The following is a 12899-nucleotide window of genomic DNA, read 5'->3' on the forward strand; positions in this document are numbered from 1 at the left end:
CTGTAGAATCAGACCTCCTTCATGTGCAGCTCCAGCAAAGCCATTTTCCCCACCCCTCAACAGTTCTTTCAAGTCCTTCAAAAGTATTTAGTCAACCAATATCTAGAGCCTACTTGGATGGGGCACTGGCCCAAGTCCTGGGAAGGGTGGAGGGAAATAGAGCCACAAGGACAAACTAAAGAAGGTCCCTATCTCATAGTGAAGGGGAGTTGGTTAGACTAGTAAACTCACACACAGTAAGGAACCAATAAAGGGTGTGGAAGGTAGGGGGGTGGGGGATGGGGGCAGGCTGAATGTCTAGTTTCGCTGCTGTGGTTTCCAAACTGGGACTCTGCGTTGTCTACTTGGCAGAAATTGCTGCATAATGGCACTGATTTCACTTGCACTTGGACCACTAGAATAAATGGGATCGATCTGGCTTTGCTTTCAGAACTGAGCTTATAATGGACATGAGAAAAATCTTACTGGTGTCTAGAAAGAGGCATCAGTAAGGAAGGACCTGCTCTTACATTTCACCCTGCTGACTTGGGCGGATAGAAGATGGATCTAGTTCTCAGACCACCACCCCATCTTTTACAAAAAAAGAAATCATCAAAGAAATAGTATATAATAATTAGACTGAGACTCAAATATTAAAGAAGAAGAGGAAGAGGAAAAAATGTGCGCATTAATCACCTAACTCATGGGCAATTACTACTCGTATTTCTAAACAATGTCCAGTAACTGGGGTAGTGAAAATGCATTTCTTCCCTCCCACCATTTGCATACTTGGCATCTCACTTACATTGTACATAGGTTACAGTAAAAAGATGCTGCTTTGTTTGGATTTTGCTTTTTCTGTGGAATCCATTATAAAGCAATGTGCTTTTGTGTGTCAAAGAGCAGAAAGGCTCCACTTCCTCTTTTCAAAAGGATTTGGGCAGAAGTCAACTACTGTATTTATTCCATGCAGTTCTCCTTTTGATTACTAGATGTGTGCTGGTTGTAGATGCCACAGAAAAGCAGTGAATGTTCTCACCACAAAGGACTTTCTATCTTAAGATGGGTCTTACAGCATCATGCTTCTGAAAGCAAAATGTTCAGTCACCTAAATGTCACTCTATAAATAGGAAGCATTTAAACACATAGAAACATCCAGATAATGCCTTCCATGCTTCATTTTTCATCTACATATCTGCCATCAGTGCACAGGTAGAGTGACCATGTATTTCGTTTTTTCTCAAACTTCCTCAATCTTACTCTTTTCAAAAAAAGCAGTTCATTAAAATCAAAATCAAAAGAGATTTCACCATAACTCTCTAACACTTTTCTTTTAAATTACACGACAGATTAGAGAATCAAAAAACAAACGGGAAAGACCTAGATCAATGGTCCCAGGCTACTCCAGACTAAGGGAAATATCACCTAAGAAATTTACTCCCTGCATCTAAGTTTATTTCCCAAAGTGTGTTCCTGAGAACACTAGTTATGAGCGGTATCACACTGAAAACATTCCATAGTCAACACCCTAAGCCCATCTGCCCATGCAAAATGGTTGTGTTGGTGTCCTGAATATTTTCACCAGTATTTCCCAAGCCTTCCGATGTACCTTCCACTCCACTGCACATTCCCACTGCCACATAAAAACTCCTAACACAAGCAAGTCTTAGACCACATTCTGCCAAACATACACATATGCAATAGCAAATAGGCAAATACACATGAACGCATACTGTTCTTGTAGGTTCTAGAAAGTCCCAGTCTACCTTTGGGTTCTCGCATAAGCCCCTTGCATAAAATATTCACTCTGCCTAAGACGGGCTGAGATCACAGTCTGCTGGGTGATATACTAGCAGACTACAGGACGGTGTCACGTGACAAAGAGCTCCGTGAAGTGTGGGTGCAACACCTCAAGGACCAAAGAGATCAGATGACTGAATCCTCTGGTTCCCGTGGTTCAAGGGAGGTTGTGGGGCTGTGAGATCATTCTGGCTTGTAATACATCTGAAAACCACTAATTTTAATAATAAAAAGGCATTTCTATTTCCTTTCTGCAAACCTATGGTGTAGATTGCAAAAGTGGCATTCACAATGTCTGAGCAACTACCTCTGAGGTGCAAGTCTTTCTGAGGGTTGCTTCAAATGCTAATTTTTCCTACTGGGTAGGCTAACTTGCACGTACCCATATACAAAACATTACCCTGTTTGTTAAATGCTTACTAAAGTAAATCACCACATTGATCCAATAATGCATGCCTGGGGATTCAAAGAAATCATAAACTTGCTAAAGATTCTTACAAGTCCTACAAAAAAGAAAACCTTGGCTCAACCCAGAAGATTTTAACTTATGTGGCCTTGGAAACATCAGGACACATGCTTTTGAGGAAAATACTTATTTGATCTTGGAAGCAACCTACTACATATTGTTTCTTTTTAAAGTGGATTATTTTTTTTTCTTCTTTTAAGTAGGCTCCACACCCAGCATGGAGCCAAGCGCAGGGCTTGAACTCATGACCCTGAGATCAACGACCGAGCTGAGATCAAGAGTTGGATGCTCAACCAACTGAGCCATCCAGGTACCTCTCCAAAGTACTTTCTAAATAGAAGTGCTGTTAGATGCCATTCTAAGTCCAGCCAATTCTTTACAGACAGAGAAACGGTCATTCTGTTGTGACTGTAATGTGCAAGGATGTGCCCCGTAGAGTCTCATATCCTCTCCACTCTGTTAATAAAAGGACAGTTCCATTACAGGAAAAGATCCCTTTCACTACCACTCTCTTTGTCAACTTTCTACCTTGGTTCTGTTTGGAGTGATAACCTCTGTCTTGTGACAATGAGGTAAAACGTGTAAATATGAATGCCAACAACTGAGAAGGTAGAGATAGCAGGAGACTGAAGATACTGTGGAGATACTGTGGATACCTAAACCAAGGTTGCCGACTTCTGATTAACTCATTAATTGTTTACATTTCTATTATCTATTTTGTTTGTTTGGCAACGAGATATATTTTTCACTAAGCACGTACTTTTGCAGAACCTCGTCCCGTTAACTAAAGAACAGCCTTCTATTACCTACTGGGGAAGATGCAGTTCAGGGGCTGTCATGGGTGGCTCAGAACAAGCCCCCCAAAGCACCTGGGCCTCCCCTCTACTTCAAAACTCAGCATATCGCCCTATAGTACTGATTTGCATACCTGTCACTACACTGTGTGCATTCTTGTGGTACTGCCTCCCAATGGCTCGCACAGAACCAGGCACATGCAGTCCCTCTTGGGAAATCTGTTGAATAAACTGATAATGTAGTATTCTCTCTTTCCTCAGTGATACTATCTCCCTCTCCAAAAACTTTGTCCTTTTGACAGTGAATTTAAAAATAAAATACCATTGGGGCGCCTGGGTGGCGCAGTCGGTTAAGCGTCCGACTTCAGCCAGGTCACGATCTCGCGGTCCGTGAGTTCGAGCCCTGCGTCAGGCTCTGGGCTGATGGCTCAGAGCCTGGAGCCTGTTTCCGATTCTGTGCCTCCCTCTCTCTCTGCCCCTCCCCCGTTCATGCTCTGTCTCTCTCTGTCCCCAAAAAATAAACATTGAAAAAAAAAATTAAAAAAAAAATCTGTTTAAAAATAAAATACCACCTAACATTTTGACAGTGATGGCTTTAAAAGACAGCAGTGGCTTGCGGGGTGGGGTTAGATACTCTCGTATGGTAACTGAGGAACCCTAGGTATAAAAATGACTGAGGTCTAACAGGGTATCGTTGCTCCCGACAGAGGCTGATAAGATCTGGTGTGGCAAGGCGCACTGCGGGATGGTGCTGCATAGAGGTCAAAGGCAAAGGCCAGGGAGCCAAACTATCTGGACTCCACCCTCAGTTCTATCACTCACTTACTGGATGCCCTGAAGCAAGTGTCTTCTCCTCTCTGAGACTTTGTTTCCTGATTCTAAAATGGGGTGGTATCTAACTCAGGAAGTTTGTAGGAGGATTAAATACATTTCAAAATGAAAATATAGAGAGTGCTTAACACAAGACATGGCACTTGGTCAACACGCAACAGATTTTAGTTATTGTTACTTTCCATCTCAGGTACTATCTGGCAGTTGCTTCTCAAAAATTCACAGAGCATCACACACATCTGTTCTCTACCACTTAGAAAGCATGCAATACATTTTTAATGAAAAATTTAAAAACAGTTAGTAGCACACCTATTAGAATGGCTAAAATCCAGAACACTGACAACCCAAATGCCGACAACGATATGGAGCAACAGGAAAGTTGCATTCACTGCTGCTGGGAATGAAAAATGGTGCGGCCACTTTGGAAGACAGTTTTGAAGTTACTTTAAAAACTACACATAATCTTACCATTCGCTCCAGAAACTGTACTCTTTGATATTTACCCAAAGGAGCTGAAAACATGTGGCTGCATAAAAACCTGCACGTGGATGTTTACAGCAGCTTTATTCATAATTGCCCACGCTTGGAAGCAACCAAGATGTCCTTCAGCAGGAGAATTGGTAAACTTTACTACAACCAGACAATGGAATATTATTCAGTGCTAGAAAGAAATGAGCTATGAAGCCATAAAAAGCCATGGGAGAACCTTAAATGTATATTACTAGGTGAAAGAAGCCAATCTAGGAGGCTATATACTATATAGTTTCTACTCTTTGACATTCTATAAAGGGCAAGGGAAACTCTACAAATTTTAATGGTTGCCATGGCAGGGGAGGAGCAGGGGAGGGATGATAGGGAAGCACAGAGGATTTTCAGGGCAGTGACAATATTCTGTATAATGACAGGTACCTGTCATTATACGTTTGTCCAAACCCATGAAATGTAGAACACCAAGGGTGAACCCTTAGATAAACTATGGGCTCTGAGTGATAACAATGTATTAGTGTAGGTTCATTAATTATAACAAATGAACCAGTCTGGTGGGAGATGTTGATAATGGGAGAGCTGCACATGTTGGGGGGGGGAGGGGAGGGCAAGGAGTATATAGGCTGCTTCTGTACTTTCTTCTCAATTTTGTAGTGAGCCTAAAACTGTTCTAAAAATTTTTTTTTTTAATTTAAAAACCCAGCAGGTAGCCATGGATAATTTCTAAATAGCCAAAGGGATCACGGTATGTCAGAGCTTGGGGTCTGGGGTCCACTGGCCTGAAGTTCCCTCATAGCCTAGCTGTGTCACCAAGAGCAAGTCAGTTAACCCTTCAATATAAAATATAAAATTCCCTGCAGAATGTTTGGAAGAGCGAACGGGTTCTGCCTAGTGTCTGACACTTAGCAGTCAATAAATCTTAATTCTTTTTAACAAACCCTCTGGGAGGTTCTGATGTACTGTGCTGAATGAAAATGTACATTTTATTAAAATGTCCCTTTTTGGCTGTCTGAGGCCATTTCTAAATCTATGACATTCAGCTATACATTGAGCACCAATCAGCCTTGGAACTTTTCCACTCTCTGCGTAACTGTGAACCTTACCACGCTAAGAACATTACACACACCATGTCATTTCTCATTTAATAAAGCAAATTGCTACATGCAAGGGTAGTTATTCTCATTTGCAAATTCATATCTAATTAGCTCTCTAAAAGCAAACTGCAAATTGAATCCAAGCAGATCACTCCTACAGCACTTGCCCTGGTGAACTAAAATGAACAGTGGGTCCATTCTACAGTTTGCCAAAGATACTACATATGGTGATGAAATTGTGTTGACACGTTTCTCAGAAGAAATCCTAGTCTACAGCCATACCACCCTGAACGCGCCCGATCTCGTCTGATCTCGGAAGCTAAGCAGGGTCGGGCCTGGTTAGTACTTGGATGGGAGAAGAAATCCTAGAAGAAATTCTTCTTGGTTGTCTGCAGCTATAGGCATTTTCCTTCCTTCCACAGTTTGAAGGGAATTACAAGAGTTGAGTGACAAACTTTTATGGAGACCAGGAGGCAAAAGGGTGACAGTGTGGGAGAAAAAAAAAATCTCCAAGGGACAATCATATGGGGAGGGACAGTCAACAGCCAGAACTAAGACCTCAGTGAAGTTCATGTTGTACAGGTGGAAAAAGTAAATGGTGGACAAGTGAATATCATTTGGGCAAGAGGCAGATTGCTTGTAGAAGAGATAGTATGTCTTTTGTCAGTGGTATGTGGCAGAATTTTATTCTAGGCAGACTGGGTATAAAGAAGTGATGGGAAGCAAAGGATATAAAAACATTTATTATGTTTCCCTGTCCAGCACCCATGCCCTCGTTTTTTGAACTCAATGCCTCAGTTTCCTTTGAGGAGTCTTGTACTCTATGTGGTTCAGGTGCTGCTGATACCAGTCCCCTCTCTGGAAGGTATGGGAGAGACAAATGACCCAGGTGCAGCCAGAGTGAATTTTCAGACCTTTCACTCTAACACTATGGGAAGTCATTTTCTTTATATATGAATGCCAAGCTCATAGGACATGAACTCTGGGCTCCTGGTGTCACCCAGAGAGGGAGCCTACTTGAACATAACACCAATATAGGGAAACAAGAGTAAGCAGGTGAAGAGAGGTGGCTTTGCTGGGTCACTGTTTGAGAATATGCATCCATCCAGCCATGAATCCTCTGGACTTTTCTGTTATAAGAGTCAGGGAATCCCCTTTTTGCCCCAGCCAGTTTGAGTTAGTTTCTGTCATTTGAAACTGAAAAAAATCTGACTCATTACTAAGACAAAGGAGAAGTCACATCTACTTATAGTATGTACTACCTTTTCCTCAAACACCATGTATTGCTGATATGATCATATTGGTCTATAGTGGCCATGTTTTCCCAACCACTTCCCCACAAAATCAGCTTATCTGCTCAGACAGGTAGAATTTTACTCATAGAACAGCAGAACGTCTGAATATCAGAACTATTCTGCAAACCTGGGTCATGTGCAAAAAAACACACTTCCTGATAGTAATAATCACACAGTACCATTCCCCTACTGAACTCTTGAAGCATGCATTTCAAACTCACATTCCTCTATTTAGTAATCAGGCTAAAAATATCTTTCCTACACTCTCTGTGTGAAGATTAAAACACATTGCTCAAAGCTGTTGCACCACGTAACTGCAGCAAACTCTAAGCCGGTCAACCAATACTTGGACCCCGTGGAGAGAATCCCAGGAGAGAATTCAGCCCTCCGCACCCCATCTTGCCATTTTATCTGCTGAGAGTGATTCACTCCAGTAACCTGGTTCCTCAGTATCTTAGTAACCACTTTATTATACAAGGGTGATCCTACCTTATGCCATAGAAAAGTTCTCCCGAGAAGCTGTACAAACCCAGGTGTGTTCATTCCAGATCTATGGTCTGTGCACTACACACGATCATTTCAAAGACGTCCCATTTCAAAATCTTATGAATTGGCAGTTGGCAAGAGATTCCTAATGCTACGTCTTCTGGTATGACTTTTGCAATCATGATCTCACTTTTGTAATCCAGAGGCTATCATGGGATTTAGTACTTACTATGTACCAGGAATCATGTTAAACATGTTAAACATCCGCTGACCTGGTCACAAAAGCTCATGACATAGCATCTATTGATATTTTCAATTTACAAATGAGGAAACACAGAACAGTTGAGCAAAATTGCCAAGATCACACACTTCGTAAATGTTGAAGCCGAGGCTAAATTCTAGGCCATCTCTTCTACTTCTCAGAGCCCAAGTTCTGAATGCCAGTTGAGGGTTGGGTGGTCGTCCACACTGGCATCTGCTCTGCTCTGCTGCCAGCTGGTAACGGGCACCAGAAAGAACTATTTGCCCTTTGGGAGTTCAGTTTTCTAATCAATAAAAGAGTGATCTCCAAACCCTCCTCCAGCCCTGGCACGTAGTGAGCCACAGGCCCTCCTCCTGGGTTCCTGAAGGGTTCCGTGTAGGCAGACACCTGCTAGAGCACAGTTCTCAAACTTACTGAACATCATTAAAGTCTAAGGAAATTGTTAAAAACAAAGACTTCCAAACCCTCAGGTAGAGGGGTTGCAGCCAGAAGTTCCAGGATGGGGCACCAAGATCTACATTTTTAATAAGTCTCCTGGGGGATGTTGATATATGAACTGTGATTTGAAAGAGCAATGGCAGCTCTTGGGAGCTAATCAGAAATGCAGATCTTGGGTCCCACCCAAGACCCCCTGAATCAGAACCTGCATTTCACCAAGGTTCCCAGGTCATGCTTGTGTATACTGAAATGATCCTAGAAAAGGGCCAACCTGATTAATCCGGACACCATACTCAATCTTGAAACCAAGGTAAACACAGCACATCCTTACCTAATTGTTACTACTTTTAACTTCTCTATAATTGCTACTCCTAAAAGCATCAACTGCAAGTGTGCCTTTCAAGTTACCTTTGGCAGAGCCATAGGCTTCAGTCCTCCAGGGCCATCTGGGGATAGGGACTGTGTGAGGCAGCCTACACTGAGTGGCCTCCAAGCTACAAAGTCTCCTTCAAACGAACCACTCCACTTTGATCAGTTTTAGAATTGCAGTTTGATTTTCTTTGAAAACAGGGTTTTGTTGCTTTAAGTTTTTTTCTCAACCAACATCGTGCTCCATAGTGCACATACATCAATGCCATTAGTACCTTCCCCATGATACCCAAGAGATGGGCTTAGGGAATGAACCTGGTTCCGTCTTCTCAAATGCTTCCCTAAGGGGCAGAAACATGACCTTCAAAATGTCAAAACCTGCTCCTGTTCCCAGGAGGACTATTAAGTTACTTTCCTACCCTACTTTAATATGCAATGACCAAGAAAGACACTAATGTGGAAAATTCTGAATTCAGCTCACATACCATTGCTAGTTTATAACAAAAGCTCTATGTATCTTCTCTTATAAACTAAAAGGTTCCCACCAGTCAACGGGAATTTGATCCTTAAGGTAAACACAAGCAGTCCAGATCTTTCTTTAGACCAAGTACTTTGGAGATATCTTTAGTGATTAGTATTGCTGGGTGGCTCTGGAGTTAGAGAGTCTCAGAATTTACTTAATAAAGAAGTTAGGGGGAACCTGAGTGGCTGCGTTGGTTGAGCATCAGACTCTAGATTTCAGCACAAGTCATGATCTCACAATTGTGAGATCAAGCCCCACTTTGGACTCAGTGCTCAGTGTGGAGTCTGCTTGGGATTCTCTCCTTCTCTCCCTCTCTCTCTCTCCCCCTCCCTCCCTCATTCTCACTCTCTCTCTTTTTCTCAAAATAAATACATAAACATTTAAAAAAATAAGTCACAAGAGGCCCAGGAAAAGATAACCTCAGTTTTATTAGCACCTAACGACTGGTTCTCACCTGGGATACACATAACAGTCATCTGGGGAACTTTGAAAAATCTTGATGCCTACGCTATACCCAAAAAATTACATCAGAATTTCTGGGAGTAGGTCTCAAGTTTTAGTGGGTCCCTAGACATCTTCAATGTGTATCTGAGGTTGAGAACCATTGACTAGGGCACTAGACATGGGAGCACTGGAGACAGAGTCCTGTAAGACACACGGTCAATGGCCCCGCTCGCCCCTCTCTTGGTCCCCCTCTTTCACATACAGATGACCATTCATTTATTCATTCAGCAGTTATTTATTGAAAATCTATGTACTCACTTGTAACTGGGAATTATAAACTAAAAAAATCCTGTTCTTGTGGAGCTAATAGTACTACAAATTTTTTTTCTTTTTAATTTGCACCCTAAATAGGTGCTATAAAGACGATGAATTCTCATGTTGGTGTAGGATGTAAACATAGCCTCTCTGAGAAGGTACCACCTGGGTTCTGAGTTGAATTTTGGGAAGGATGTAGTTAAAGGATCTAGGGATGAAGCTCTTACACAGAAAGAATAAGTGGACCCCCAATGGGAATGGTATATTGAAAGGTAGATAAAAAAAAAAGTCAGGGTGGCTGGAGCACAGTCAATGAAGAGCAAGTTAAAAGAAATGAAGTCATAATGGTAGGCAAGGGCCAGATGGTGTAGGTCTTTACAGACCATATTAAAGAAAATAGAAGAGATAATCTGATAAAAGAAAACCTCAACAGTGGGAAATCATCCACACAAAAGTTCATGCCGATCTCACGAACAACAGCCTATAGTCTAACATAATACTTCTGAATTTTATTTTACTTTTGTTTTTGGCAAGGGATGGGACAGGGTTGGCACTGTTCCTTGGGGACACATAATAAAATTGCCTGGGAGAGGGGTTCATTCAAGCTGTGTGACACACACTTTCTCCACAGGTGTGATTCTATTACACTCCCCTAGGGGTGTGACCCTTGTCCACAATGAGGGACTAAGAACAGGAGTAGGCCATATCCAGTGATGGCAAATAAAAACAATATGCACATTCAGGATTTGTAGGTCTATATACTAAGTCCAGCTCATTCACCCTAAATTTCTATATTCTCTAAGTATAGGATGTCCCACAACATGTCAATCACATGACCCAAACTGCATTCATCTTTATTCATGAATAGACTGGTATCTCCTATAATCTCTATATCAGGCGGTATAAATAGATGGTGGTTGAGGCTGGATCATGTGATGATTCTTCACTCACAAGTCTGCTTCCTGGGCTGGGGTCGCCAATATACCTGAGTGGGAGCTGGTCAGGCCTCTTACTCCCCTGTGGTTAAGCTGGTCTTCCTCAGAGCATGGTGGTCTCAGATTGGCTGACTTCCCCTATGGTAGGTGGCTTCTCCCTGAATGAGTGTTTCAAGAGACAGGATGTGGAAGCTGCCATGCTATTAAAGCCTGAGCGTGAAAATGGTCACAGCATCACCTCTTCAATATCCTCTTGCTCAAAGCAGTTTCTGAGCTCATCCAGATTCAAGGGTAGGAGTCAAAGACTCACCTCTCAATAGGAGAAACACTGATAAATTTGTGGCTACGTTCTGTCCACCACAATATATAAAGCATATACACACAGCATGTGGTATAAAAATATGTATCACTGGAAATATATTTTTATATATGTATATATACACAAAGCATGTACATTATATGTACATTATGTATTATATATAATTATACATAATAATTATATAGAGAGAGTGCATGGTACATTTTAAGCTATAATGTTTCAAATACAATCTGCTATAATAGTAACTAAATGCTAGCCCAATCACCTTATAGTGATGTCCTATAATCTTTTCGTAAACTTAGTGGAAGATAGGATCAACAGATGTGGGGAGGAAATTGGAAGAGTGACCAAAATAAGCAGTGAGAAGAAACACTAACTTCCCTGTCAGAGGCATGAGTCACCCTCCATTAGGTGGGCACCACAGGATTTAAGGAAGTTGCTGTCATAATCCTTCCAACGCAACCAATGTGAGGCTGCCCAGAAGAGGAGGCTGTGAGGGAGATTCACTTCATTGCCCATGCTGGGTGTTCTGAATGCTTTCGTGTAAAAGGTAGCACCATCAGCAGGGAACAGGACATGCCAATGTGACAGTGAGTCACCAAATGAAATCATGGCTGCTCATGGTCCGATGCCTGTCATGCTGGGAGCACAATAAAATTGTTCCAATGTCCCACTCCCTCCAAGGAAAGGTCAAAGTAGTTTCATCTTAGGGCACACATGAGGAGAGGAGAAAACTTCGTGTCTCAACTATTTATTTTATTTTATTTTAAATTCCAGTAGAGTTAACACAGTGTTATATTGGTTTCAGGTGTATAATATAGTGGTTCAGCACTTCATACATCTCTCAGTGCTCATCACGCATGTATTCCTTAATCCCCACTGCCTATTTCACCCAACCCCCCTGCCCACCTCCCCTCTGGTAACCATCGGTTTGCTTTCTATAGTTAAAATGGTAGCCTTCTTGGTTTGTCTCCCTTCCCCTTGCTCATCTGTTGTTGCTGTTGTTGTTGTTTGTTTCTTAAATTCCACATATGAGTAAAATGATATGGTATTTGTCCTTCTCTGACTTATTTTGCTTAGCATTATACCCTCTAGATTCATCCATTCAAGTATTTTCATATAAGAGTATTCTTGGATTCTTTTTGAGGGCAAGGATACCTCCAATTTCTCTTGAAATTTATTGTGAGGGAAAAGTAAAAATTAGCCAACCTAAACAAGTTATATATTATGTTCGAGAAGAATTCATTTTGACTTAGGTTTATCCCAAGTATGCAAGGCTAGAAAACATTAGAAAGTCTAATTGATGTAATTCACCACATTAATATGTTGTGGTAGCTGGTCTTAGAGATGGCCTCTTGGCATCATATCCTTGCATAGTCTTCTGGCACTGAATCTGGGCTGGCTTGTGACTTATTTTAATCAACTGAATGTGGCAGAAGCGGTGCTGTGCCAATTCCAGGAACATGCCTTGGGAAAGACAGGCAGCTCCTGCTGTGCACATTGGATCACCATGTAAGAAGTCTGCTATCCAGCTGGAGAGAACTTCCGGAAGCCAGAGAGAGAGAGAGAGAGAGAGAGAGAGAGAGAGAGAGAGAGAGAGAGAGAGAGAGAGAAAGGCCTAAGATTGTGGACAAAGACTGGTCCAGCCATCCCGACATCTCAGCTGCACTGGGACTGCAAGCCATCTCTACTGAGATGCCAGACACGCAATGAGCCATGTAGGATGCTCCAACAGCCAAGCTGAGCTTCCACGTGACTCCAGCCCCAGACACTTTCTCCCCGTGACTGCATGAGAGCATCCAAGTAAGTAACAGGAGCTGAACAGTCATCTTGCTAAGTCCTCTCATTCCACAGATGTGGAAGGTCCACCAAAATGGTGGTTCTTTTAATCCACTAAATACTGGCATGGCTTCTTATGATGTAATAGATAACCAAAACATTAAAAGAGAATATCCATACGATGATTTCCAAGGATGCAGAAACGCAAAAAGCATTTGACAAAAAAATTCTACACTCATTCAGGATTTAAAAAAAAGAAAAGAAAAGAAAAGAAAATCCTGGAG

At 41.9% G+C, this 12899-nt stretch overlaps 1 protein-coding gene and 1 long non-coding RNA gene across 20 annotated transcripts in view; one reads left to right on the plus strand and one right to left on the minus strand.

The window, feature by feature from the left end:
- The window catches only part of LOC102899165, a 337155-nt gene that overhangs the window by 294795 nt on the left and 29461 nt on the right, over positions 1–12899 (plus strand). Inside the window, exon 1 of one of the 9 annotated variants that reach the window (XR_006593849.1) lies at positions 2496–2555. The exons of the other annotated variants lie outside the window; for them this stretch is intronic. The gene's annotated coding sequence lies outside the window, so the exon portion shown is untranslated. Of the gene's footprint in view, positions 1–2495; positions 2556–12899 lie in introns of those variants that run through there. 9 annotated transcript variants of the gene reach the window in all.
- LOC111559434 overlaps positions 1–12899 on the minus strand; it is a 464969-nt gene that overhangs the window by 286376 nt on the left and 165694 nt on the right. The gene's annotated exons all lie outside the window — the stretch shown is intronic.

This window comes from Felis catus, chromosome A2 (assembly GCF_018350175.1).
Source record: "Felis catus isolate Fca126 chromosome A2, F.catus_Fca126_mat1.0, whole genome shotgun sequence".
Classification (NCBI taxonomy): Eukaryota; Metazoa; Chordata; class Mammalia; order Carnivora; family Felidae; genus Felis; species Felis catus.